Below are 11,372 nucleotides of genomic sequence, written 5' to 3'. Positions count from 1 at the left end.
AGTAAAATCCGGTTCCAGATATAGCTTCAATTTACATGAACTCATCAATCAATCAATTAATCAATCAATCAATCAACCTTTATTTCTACTTGCATACACAATGAACTAAAAAATAAGTTTAAATCATAAAAACAAGCAAACAATATAATATTTAACTAAGAAGAAATTAAATAACACAGAATAACGGGATATGCAGACATACTAAAATGTAAAGCAATAAAACAAAGGGATAAATAATTAGAATAATTAAATATTAACACAAAGAAATAGAGGTTTGAAATAACACCAATTATTTAAAAAGGCTCACATGGCATTTATTCATACTAGAGATCACAACTTATTTTTTTAAATGAATGAAAAAAGATGGAATCAGATCTTTAACATTGCTGCATATTATCTTTAGATGATTGGATGCATTAGAAAGCCAGTTAAGATTAAAATCCTCTAGGACCAGCATTTCTGAATCTGTATATTGTGATAAAAGCTCAGCTATTTCATCAATTGCTGAAACTGGAGCTGAAGGAGGCCAATTATAATTCCCAACCAATATAAAAGAGTCATTTTTCCCCGGAGATACTTCAAAGGATAGCAATTCAGAGCATTTGTCTTTTGCAAACACAGTTGATAATTTAGTTTGGAGATTTACTGTTATAAAAACATCTACACCACCTCCTCTAGATTTTCTATTAATTCTATAAAGGGTAAAATTATCTGTATAGTTAATGGTGAGCAAAGTTTCTGTTAGGATTAATATATCAGTATCATACTGGTCAATGATTTTTTTTTTTCTTGCAGTAAATTTCTAATTTCTAATATTTAAATAAATTATTCCAAGACCTTCCCTTATTTTGAAACTAACAGAATCCTTCATATAGTCTGTAGAAAGTTTTGATTGGGAATACAAAGGCATAGGTAGAGAATCAGTGTAAATTTGAAACAAATAAAATCTTCTTTGTTGTCTTATCTTATCTTATCTTACTTAAAAAAACTGGTCCTAGGTCTAAAACTAGTAACTACTGGGATAGCTAATGAAAAGTCATCAGTTTCACAGTCATCTAAGGTTAAGAACAGAATAAAACATGTTATGTCCTAAAATCTGTGACCCAAGCCTACTTGGATGCAGTCCATCGAATGTGTAGAAAGATGTCCGGTTCCAGAAGAGATTGAAATTGTCAATAAAAGTCAATTCTGTTTTAGGGTAGGTTTGTTTAAGCCAGCTGTGAAGATATAAAATACAACTAAAATGCCCTGCACCTCTGCCTAGGGGTGGTATTGGGCTAGAGATAAAAAAAAATTGCGGTCATCCTTTTTTCTTCTTTCATAATTGCCATGAAAATGAGGTCATCAATGGATGGAGCAATCTTGTTATCATTGCCTGTCAGCTGGAACACCTTCTGGCCTAAGCCATCCCATTCACTAGAAAGTGTTTCTGAAAGGCATGCATCAACAGACTCAGGGCAGTATTTCTTCTTTACATTGAGAACACCAGGACATGGCTTGAAAAGAGTGGGACGATTTCCTTCCAGGGCATTGGTGAAGAAAGTGTTCACACAAATTGGCTTGTGGGCATTCTCCAAACAAACATTACCCATAATCACCCATCCTAGATCAAGCTTCTGGTGGTCCATTATCATGCTTACGAACCTTGTGAAGCCTAATGACATTGTGACCAAGCAGAAGCATGATGAGAACGTTGGGCTGTAGCTCTGGAATGAGATGAGCTATTGGCTTCAGGTGGAGATAGAAGGAGGCAGCACTAGGTGTTGGAATCTCTGCAGTATCATCTGGTATCTCATTGCATTTCAGCAACCTTGGTAAACGTTGAATAGTTTTCCCATCCAGTGACTCAATGTAGAAGCCGGAGGCTGTCCTGCCCATATGCTCACTCGCACCTTAACAGGTTTTCAGAGTGTATGAGTATGTGGGGCCTTGCATGTTGAATGCATCAAAAAAAATCAGAGCGAGCGAGAGATTGATTGCTTTCTTAATCCAGGACAACATACATCATCATCACCTGGTCACGGTGTTCTTTAAACTCTGGCCAACAGAATCTTGGAGCAAGACCTGCCCACTGATTACACACCTGCGTGCACTGATTACTGACTTCTGGTGGCTGTGCAGAGTCTGGCTCCCCGCTGTGCTCTGTAGAGGGACGTATATCCTTGACCCATGGTGATGGTCCTGGATGGAGAGCAGAGGGGTGCAGACAACTACCACATTCTGTGCACTTCACAGTACACTGGCACTCTTTGGCAGTGCGTAATCTGGAGATGCAACACCTAAAACAGATCCCATTCCTTTTGAGGAAGTTATTGCGCTCCTCTATGGATTTTGTACGAAACACTCGACACTTCAGTAAAGAATGTGGTTTATTATGGACAGGGCATGTCTTGTCAGGGTCATCCTGTGCCTTTACTTCTCTGTCTTGATCTGAGTGCGCACCTGGTGAGACCTCTGTTTTGTATACGGAAACCTCTTTAGATCTGCTAGGCCTCCATGAAGGTTTATCCACTTTGCTATACTTCTTTTGAACTATGGGGTTGATTCCTCTGGCTGTGTCAAGATAGGAAAGGCCAGGAAGATCTCCCTCTACTCTAACTCCATCAGCAAATCACTGAGATCCCTCAGTTTAGAGAAATCTTTATTGCCAATTCTGGGGAAACTATCTAGTCTTTAGAACAGAGCCTTCTCGATTACCTCTGCCGAGCCACAACAGTCATTCAGTCTGTTCCATATCATCCAAACCTCTTACTGCATTCAGGAAAAAATACTTCCAAGCTGTGTAGCTTTCTGGCTGATCGTTGAATTGAAGCAGACCAGTAGTGACGAGTTTACGTCGTGCCAGAAACCTCACAAAGTCTGTCACATGGTAATCAGTAGCATGAGTGGGCTGCAACTTTGTGGATGGAAAGACCCAGCATTAGTGTTGTCATGTGGAGACTGAAACTTTGGTTGGCCTTGAGGAAGTGGCTGGCTGTACTGAGGGTATGGAGAGAGAAGTCATTTACATTAGCACACTCTAAGAAATGAAACTCTATATTTATTTAATCTAGTTATGTCAACCGGTCCCACAAAACTTGGTTGCTTAAATCAGTAAAATAATATACAATAAATTGCAACAATATATTCGAAGTAAATCTAACAAAATTGTTTTAATTAAATTCAACATCATGGAGTTATGTTGGATTAATATAACGTTGTTTTCTTGAATTCAATATTCACTATCGTAAATAAGCTATATTAATGTTTTAGGTTCATGTTGATTGCATTTAATGACTGAACCCTGGTTTGCTGCATTTAAGACTCTAGGTTAAATAAATACAACTTAAGTCACATTTATTTACCTGCACTGTAAAAAAGATAGTTATTGGCTTAACTTAACTTTCTTTTTGCTTTGACTCAATTAGGTTGTGAATACATAACATTTTAAGTTAATTCAACTTAACTGAGTCAAAGCTAGATGATAATTTGAATCAGTTAAGTTTATTCAACTTAACTGAGTTTTGTTCATACAACAAACAATTAATTAACTCAACAGTTTTTTTCTAGTTCTGTGGACTTAAATAATTTAGTTGATATGTATATACATATATATATATATATATATATATATATATATATATATATATATATATATATATATATATATATATATATATGTATATACATATCAGTGGCGGGTGCTGGTCTTTTCAGGAGGGGAAGCTCAATTTCGGCCTACATCTTAACATGTGTAGTTTTATTTATACGTAAATTTTACTCTCCCTGAGTTTTTTTTTTTTGTAAACAAAAGGCATTATTTTCATGTTTTCACTACACAACAAAAAGGTACCCATTCTTTACATTGAACAATTACATAAACTACGCTATGACATGAATAAACATAAAATTATCAGTAAAAAAAAACATTACGCAAAATCTTTAAAGATGCAGGTAAATTTATTTCCTTTTTTGACAGTTTTAATTTCCTTGAATAATCCCTTTAATATTTTTTTTTATTTTAATTATTTTTAATGATAACACAAAACTTAATACTGGCCCCTGTTCATTTATGTCCTGAGATAGTTTCATCAAGAGGAAACTGCTGAAAAGACCTGTTATTTTTCCCCACCTTTTACACTAAATTAATCTGAGCAGTTGATCTGCCCTGCTGTTTTACTCTAAGTTTTTTTTCGTAAGCAAGACTATCAAATGGCTTCTCCAAAATCCGTCCACAACATTAAAACTGTCTGACATTATGTTCAGGCTAGTGTGAAGTGTGTCCTTCTGTGAGTGCTTTGTGATGGGCTGAGCAGCACCCGCTGGACAGAAACTGCGATAGAAAGAGTGATAGAAGTCAGTCTCCAAACACAAGCAGCTACAGAAAAAAACACCAGAAATAGAAGCTGAATTTGTCGCTGGTCGTTTTTAATAAAGAAAATGGCGCTATAAGGATTAGGAAAGTTTCCGCTTCAACTCAGAACAGAATGAAAATGCTCCCCCGCGCATGTTCACACCACTTATTCGCTCATTTCGCTGTCAATAAAAAACGGACTCCGCCTCAGACAGATCATCCAATCATCATGCAGAAGCTGAGCGTCCGGGCCGGCCAAGGCCAGCCCACCGCCCCATAGACCCCCAGAGACGCTGAGCGTCCGATGGGCGGGACAAAGCCCAGCATTTATCCAGTGACTCGTCTCGTTTCGCCGCGCGCTTTGCTCCGCTATTGAAGTCTGTGCACTGTTTAAAGCAGCGCTGTGAAGCTGCGGGAATGAGTGAGAGGAAAGCTGCAGCGTTACCAGTGATAAGAAGCTGATTCTGAACTAGGTTCAGCGCGGTGTAGCGCATATTTAATCAGTGACATGTACACACAACAGTATATATTTAAACACTTATTTTTTACATTTTAGGGGAAGCTGAGCTTCCCTTGCAGTCTTGCAATCGCCACTGATATATATATATATATTATATATATATAATTTATGGTGCCAGGAGCCTTTAGGAAAGCTGTATAAATCAACACTGTAGAAAGAGCACTGACACGTGTAGTAACCAAAAGTGAAGGGCTAGTGCGTTTTAAGTGAGTTGGTTACATTTGTTTTAATCTGCAGTATTTTGTTGCATTGAAATCTTATACTATTAATTAATGCAATGAAACTTGATTATTTTGATTGTAATGTAAAAAAAAATGTAAAAGTAAGAGTAATTTCAGCATAATCATTTATGTAATGAGAACAATATCAGTGTTTCATTTCTTAGAGTGAAGGTGCAGAAGGTGGAAAAATGCTTTCAGTATCGAGATGTGGGTTGTATGCAGACTGCACCACAGATGGCTCTGCGTATGACCGCTTTGACTCATGTTGAAAGGTTAGATCCTCCTCTTGTGCTAAACTTCTTTCCTCGCATACCTTGGCTTGCTCATTCACATAGTCTTGTGTGCGCTGAGCAGACATAACTGATGATTCGACTGGGAGTTCAAAACTGAGTCTTCCCTCACTGGTAGCGGCTGCTGCCTCAAATGTCTCTGTCAGTGCAGTAGCAACAGCAATTTCTTTTTCTATGGCTAGCTTCTCCATTTTAGCTTCCAGCTCAACCTCCTCCATTCTCATTCTGGTCTCTTTCTCAGTATACTTTAAGCGTGCTCTGGCTGCTTCAGCTTTAGCCCTGGCTGCAACAGCAGCAGCATTGCTCTGAGAGGATGCACTAGACCTTGTAGGAATGAGACCTAGTCTTCTTAGATGCTGTCTTTTTTCCAGTAATCTACGGTTTCTAATGCAGTTGACATGTGATGGCTGTTATCACGATCTTCTGTTTTGCTTGGCGTCTTTTCACTGCTTCTTCTGCTCTATGTGAGTGAGAACTCTGACAGCAAGTGTAAACATCTTCTTTAAATCACGAAGACGGTAGGTTCCATCAACAGGTTTAATGACGTTTAGTGACATCACATTCTAACATGTATGCTAGCAACAATATAGCCGCAAGCGGCAATCAGCGGGTTCAAGTACCAGCTGGCACAATGGGGCCTACAAAAGAACACAGGATGGTGATGTGTAAGAAGGTCTAATATAATTGGAGACGCCCTGTCACATTTATAGATTTTCAAAAGTTTTTCACCTGTTATTAATGTTGAACAGAGGCCTTTCAACATGATCGGTGCTTAAATTCACATACAAATTGATATTTGTAGGATATTAATTAAGTAAGTTACAATTAGTCGAAAGGTTTCTACATGTCTACATGGTTTTTGATCTGAAGATTTCAGCCAGAATGTTCACAAAGTGGTGTTCAGATTGACCTATTGACCTTTTCAAAATAAGCTGACCTTTTTGACCAAACAAGTTTAAACTAACACCAAGGAGTGCATTTTCTGACATGACATGTAATAACAAAGTTATTCTAAATCTAGTTCTGAATTAAATGGCTCTTCATCACAGAGATTTGTACAGAAGTGTTTAACATTGTGAGATGTTTAGAGCAAATACTGCAGACTTACAGCAATTTAGCTTAGAAATTTGTTGTTTTTATTTGTTGACTATTTACCTGCAGACTCTACAGTGTGCAACAAGACCAGAATGGAGGTGATAGGCCAAATATCCAGAGACTAGTTAAACTATAGCCATTTTAAAACATTTAGCAGTTATGAATAAACATTTTTAAACATAGTATTTACACATTTGTTAGAGCCACTGTACTTAATATGGCAAAACCAATTAGATGTCAAAATATTACAGTATGAAGAAACACCAAAATCGGCCACTAGGTGGCAGGAAAATGCTATGCCATAGGCTGTAACAGAACACTTATCTTAAATTTATGAGATGAACAATCCCTATTGTGAGTTAAAAAGAAACACAATTAAGCATAATAATCTTAATGCCAGTTGTCCAGAGGTCCAGTATATGATGTGTTTGAATTTGGGAAGTACTGGGAAGTTAAAGAGATTGTTTAAGAAAAGTTTGGAAGTGTTTTTGCTCACAATGCATAAACGTTAATAAGCCTAATGAACACAGTACAGGCTATAAGAATAGAAAACAAACAAGATATGATATTTAATTAATATAAGTAACAAAACAAGTAAACAATACAGCACCAGTTAAAAGTTTGTGCACACTTTCTCATTCAGTGTTTTTCTTTATTTCTTTATTTAATGTATTTTCTACATTGTAGATTAATATTAAAGACATGCTGACGATTAAATGACACATGTGGAATAAGGTAGTAAACAGAAAAAAAGTGTTTTTTCGCCACATTAATCCTGATGGTGATTTGATGTGACTTAATTGGGATGAGCTGGAGCTTCACACCGTGAAGGAAAAGCAACAACTATTGTTCAGCACCTCAAGGAACTCCTTCCTTCCTGAGAAAACTATTCCAGGTGACTCTCCCTCATGAAGACATTAAGATTGAGTGTGCAGATAATGATAAATATGATAATGAGAAGAATCTAAATTAGAAAACAGATTCTGGTAGCACTTTTTCATTACAGAATAATTCAGCATGTGTTCCTTTCAAAGTTTTAATATAGTCTTCAATATTACATTTATAATGTAAAGAATCATAAGAAAGAAAAGACACTGAATTAAAAGATTTGACTGGTACTGTACGTATAATAGCCATGGTGTTGACTTTACTGTCCTACGGAACTCTTTTAACGGTTAAAGAGCTCCACACAACAGTAGGTGAGCTCCGCAAGACAGTTAAAGAGCTCTGAAGGACAGGTGGGCTCCACGCGACAGTAGCTGAGCTCCGCAGGACAGTTAAAGAGCTCCGCGGTACAGTTAAAGAGCTCCGCAAGACAGTAGGTGAGCGTCGCCGGACAGTAGGTGAGCATCGCGGGACAGTAGCAACAGGACAGGGCCAGTTTTTGCTCTTACTGCCTCTCGATTTTACAGTGTCTCGCTGGTTTAATTTTCAGCTAAATTCCAATTATTAAAATCAGTTGTCTGCTCCCCCCTTCTCTTTCTGTTTGTCAGTGGTGGAGCCGACCAAGAACTTTTGAGTGGACTGTTTTTATCCTTTCCTGTGCATTACTGTGTTGACTCTGCTGATCCGCAAAGTATATTTAAATATTTTTTAATTGGGTTGAGATTTTTAGCCCATTTTAAACTAAGCCGTCACATGAGTGATGATAACTACGTTTAATAATTTTAAATTAGGGCTGCAACTATTTAGTAGTCAACTAATCTGCCAGTTTTTTGTTTGCTTAGTCTGCCCTCAATCTGTACATCCTACTGGCAGGAACAGCTAAACATGTAGTCGTGTAGAGTGTAATGCAGTAATTTAACTGTCCACGGGTAATATAGCAGAGTGTTTAAACTGTACAGAACCTCTCCCGTTCTCTCACACGCTTCCACCCACTCACACTGAAACCTCATAGGCCAACTAAACATGAAAAGGGACCAATCAGGGTGCTCAGGATCCGATAGGTTGGCGAGCAGATCCTGGAGATACAGGTACAGCAAGTTTAAAAGGTTGGATTTGAAAACTATAAATTGTCGGCGGTGCTGAAACACGCGATATAGTTCTGCGTTGAGGACATAAGTACATATTTCAGTATAAAACTGATCAGATATTTATAAACTGATTTTACTCAGTTGCTTCATATGAACTCATTCATGTTGGACTCAAGTGGGTATTCTGCCCGCATAAAATAGTATGGGCAGTTCCCGTGTTTATTTCTGGCGTTATTCACTCGCTCTTTCTCTCTCTCTTAGTTTAAATTCAAAGAAAATGTAAATTAACAATGAATAAAAGATACAAATATATATAAATAAAACTTTGAGGTTTGATTGATAAGAAATTAAGAAAATAAGAAAAAAAAAAGAAAAACAATAAAATTAAGGCTAAAACAAACTTAGTACAATAACAAAAACTAATAATAATGATAACAATAATAAAATAAACAAATTAAAATAATACAAAACTATTAAAAAATTAAAATAAAAAAAAGAGAAGAAAACAAGAAATTGAAGTTAAGAATAAATAAGATTAAGTGAAACAGTTGCAGGCTGTCTAAAGGTTTAAGATATAGTAGATATTTCCTGAAGTGAAGGAGTTTTAGAGCAGATCAGTATTAAAGGCTTGTAGCTGAAAGAGTTGATCTTTAGTAGAAGTTCTGGTTCTTCTCTCACACTGATGATCCTCCTGTTTACTGGGTTTATTAGGTTTAATTATATAATTGATCAGATCAGAAATCAGCGTGCTGACCCTGGATCAGTGGTTAGTGGGAGTGTGTATCAGGCCTACCTGTGTTTTCTGATCTTCTGAAAGAGTTCAGTCTCCTCTGGTTTTCTCCAGTAGAGGATATTTAAGATCCGCTGCTCGTTTTAGAGACTATAAACCCGAATCTGATTTTGATCCGCTCTTTATTACCCTTTATTGTCGCTATAATAAAATACTTTCGCTTCTCTCAGTGTATCAGAGAAGCTGTAGAGAGGAGATCTCACACTGCTCTACACTGTCCGGGTTTATCTGAACACTAGGGGGCGCTCCAGACGGAGTCCAAAATAAATGGGTTCTGTGGAGCAAACTGAGCAAAATTTATAAGTTTATACGTGTTTAATCATTTTTACATCAAACAGTATTCTCAAGCTCTGTAATCATAATATTTTCATCTTTTTTAATTCCAGTTCTAAAGCTTTTCAGCTCACCAACTAATCAGCTGACAGTAAAACCTGCTTACTTTAGAAAAATGAAAATATACCGCTGAGTTTTCTTTACTCTTTTAGTGAAATACTTTATTCTAATTATATATATAAAATTAAAGTAAACTGCTTTAAACATTATTTTCACACATGGATTGTTTACCACAGAGTCCAGACCTTAACCTCATTGAGAATCTTTGGGATGTGCTGGAGAAGACTGCAGAGATCAGACTCTACCATCATCAATGCTGCTGCAAGATCTTGGTGAAAAAGTAATCCAGCAACCCTGGAGTTCTACAAATCACAGAATCAACTTCCAGCAGATGCACTAAACCCTGAGCGGGTTTTGGGAAGATAATGAATAGAGTATTTGTTCCATCTAGAGACCACATTGGGTAATTACCTGATTTTCCCTCAGATTTATTAACCCAAAATATTTAATTTAAGGGAAAAAAGTCAGTAATTTTACAAATACTTACTATGACTTTTTTTCACCCATGTTAAATTCCGTTCATGTCTTTCAGGGGCTCTGTAAGGTTAATTCAATACACTTACAAAAAAGTATACTTACATTTTAATTTATTTTAATAAGTAAACTTAATTAAAGTTGAAGTATATATGATGTAGTACGTATACTAGGATCAGTGTACTTGTAGTAGATTTGTAAGTGTACTATTTTAATATTTCATTGGACTAAATTGGCCCAGTTTTAGTATAAAAAAGTATACTTCTAAGTATACATTAAGTTAATACAATTAATAAAATAAAACTTAGATGTAAACTAGTAATGCAAGTTTAACACTTGTACACTTAAAGTATATTATTAAATGTTCTACATTTAGTAAACAGTTTAATTTAAAGTTTAAATTTGTAGTTCAGGTTTACTTTAAACTTTACTAAAATGAAATTTTAAGTGTACTGTTAGTTCAGTACTTATACATGTCTGTTCTACTTTTAACTTATTAAAATACACAAAGTATACTCTAAGTAGACTACTAGTCTAGTAGTTTTATACTTAAAGCATACTTATATATCTTTTAAATGAACTTGACTTAATGAATGAATACTTTCAGTGTGAAGTTTTTAACTGTTCTTTAATTAGATTTCCTATTAGACTACACATATAGAAGTAAGCTAGAAAAACTCATTATATGTATGTGGTAATGGATTATAATAGGAATGAAGCCTGTTACTAACTCTCACACCTCTATAGAATATATATTTGATATATTCTTTTATACTTTACATATAAGGCAATAATACTTAATTGTACTTTTCTTAATTATCTTGATCAAAAGTTAACTTAAGTATAATTATGTTTAGTATGCCACTAAAACGTATAAAAAAGTAAACTAAAAGCATACTTGCCTAATTTAAGCTTAAAAGGAGTACACTAATAGTACACTTGAATAAACTTCTTTTTTTTAAGGGATAGTAATGTTAAATACATTTAGCAAGTGTTTAAAACTATATTAACCACTGTATCACCATCGTTTAAAAATGGTGTACCAGATGGAAGAGGCTGCAGCACTTAAGGTGAAGCGACAAAAAAAAAAAGAAAAGAAAATCCATCACAGAGGCATTAAAGAATGAAAAAATATAATTAACAGTAATTGGTGCTCCACCTTCCAGATAGTGGTGAGAATAAATATTTCAGATAGTGGTGAGATTATTTTTCCTCCTCAAAAACACATGATTTTACAGAACTCCTCCAGTGCTGCTGATGGAGCTGCAGAGTCACAGTTTCTC

This window comes from Astyanax mexicanus, chromosome 25 (genome assembly GCF_023375975.1).
Source record: "Astyanax mexicanus isolate ESR-SI-001 chromosome 25, AstMex3_surface, whole genome shotgun sequence".
Lineage (NCBI taxonomy): Eukaryota > Metazoa > Chordata > Actinopteri > Characiformes > Acestrorhamphidae > Astyanax > Astyanax mexicanus.
The sequence above is the reverse complement of the archived record's forward strand: the minus strand, read 5'-3'. Positions refer to the sequence as shown.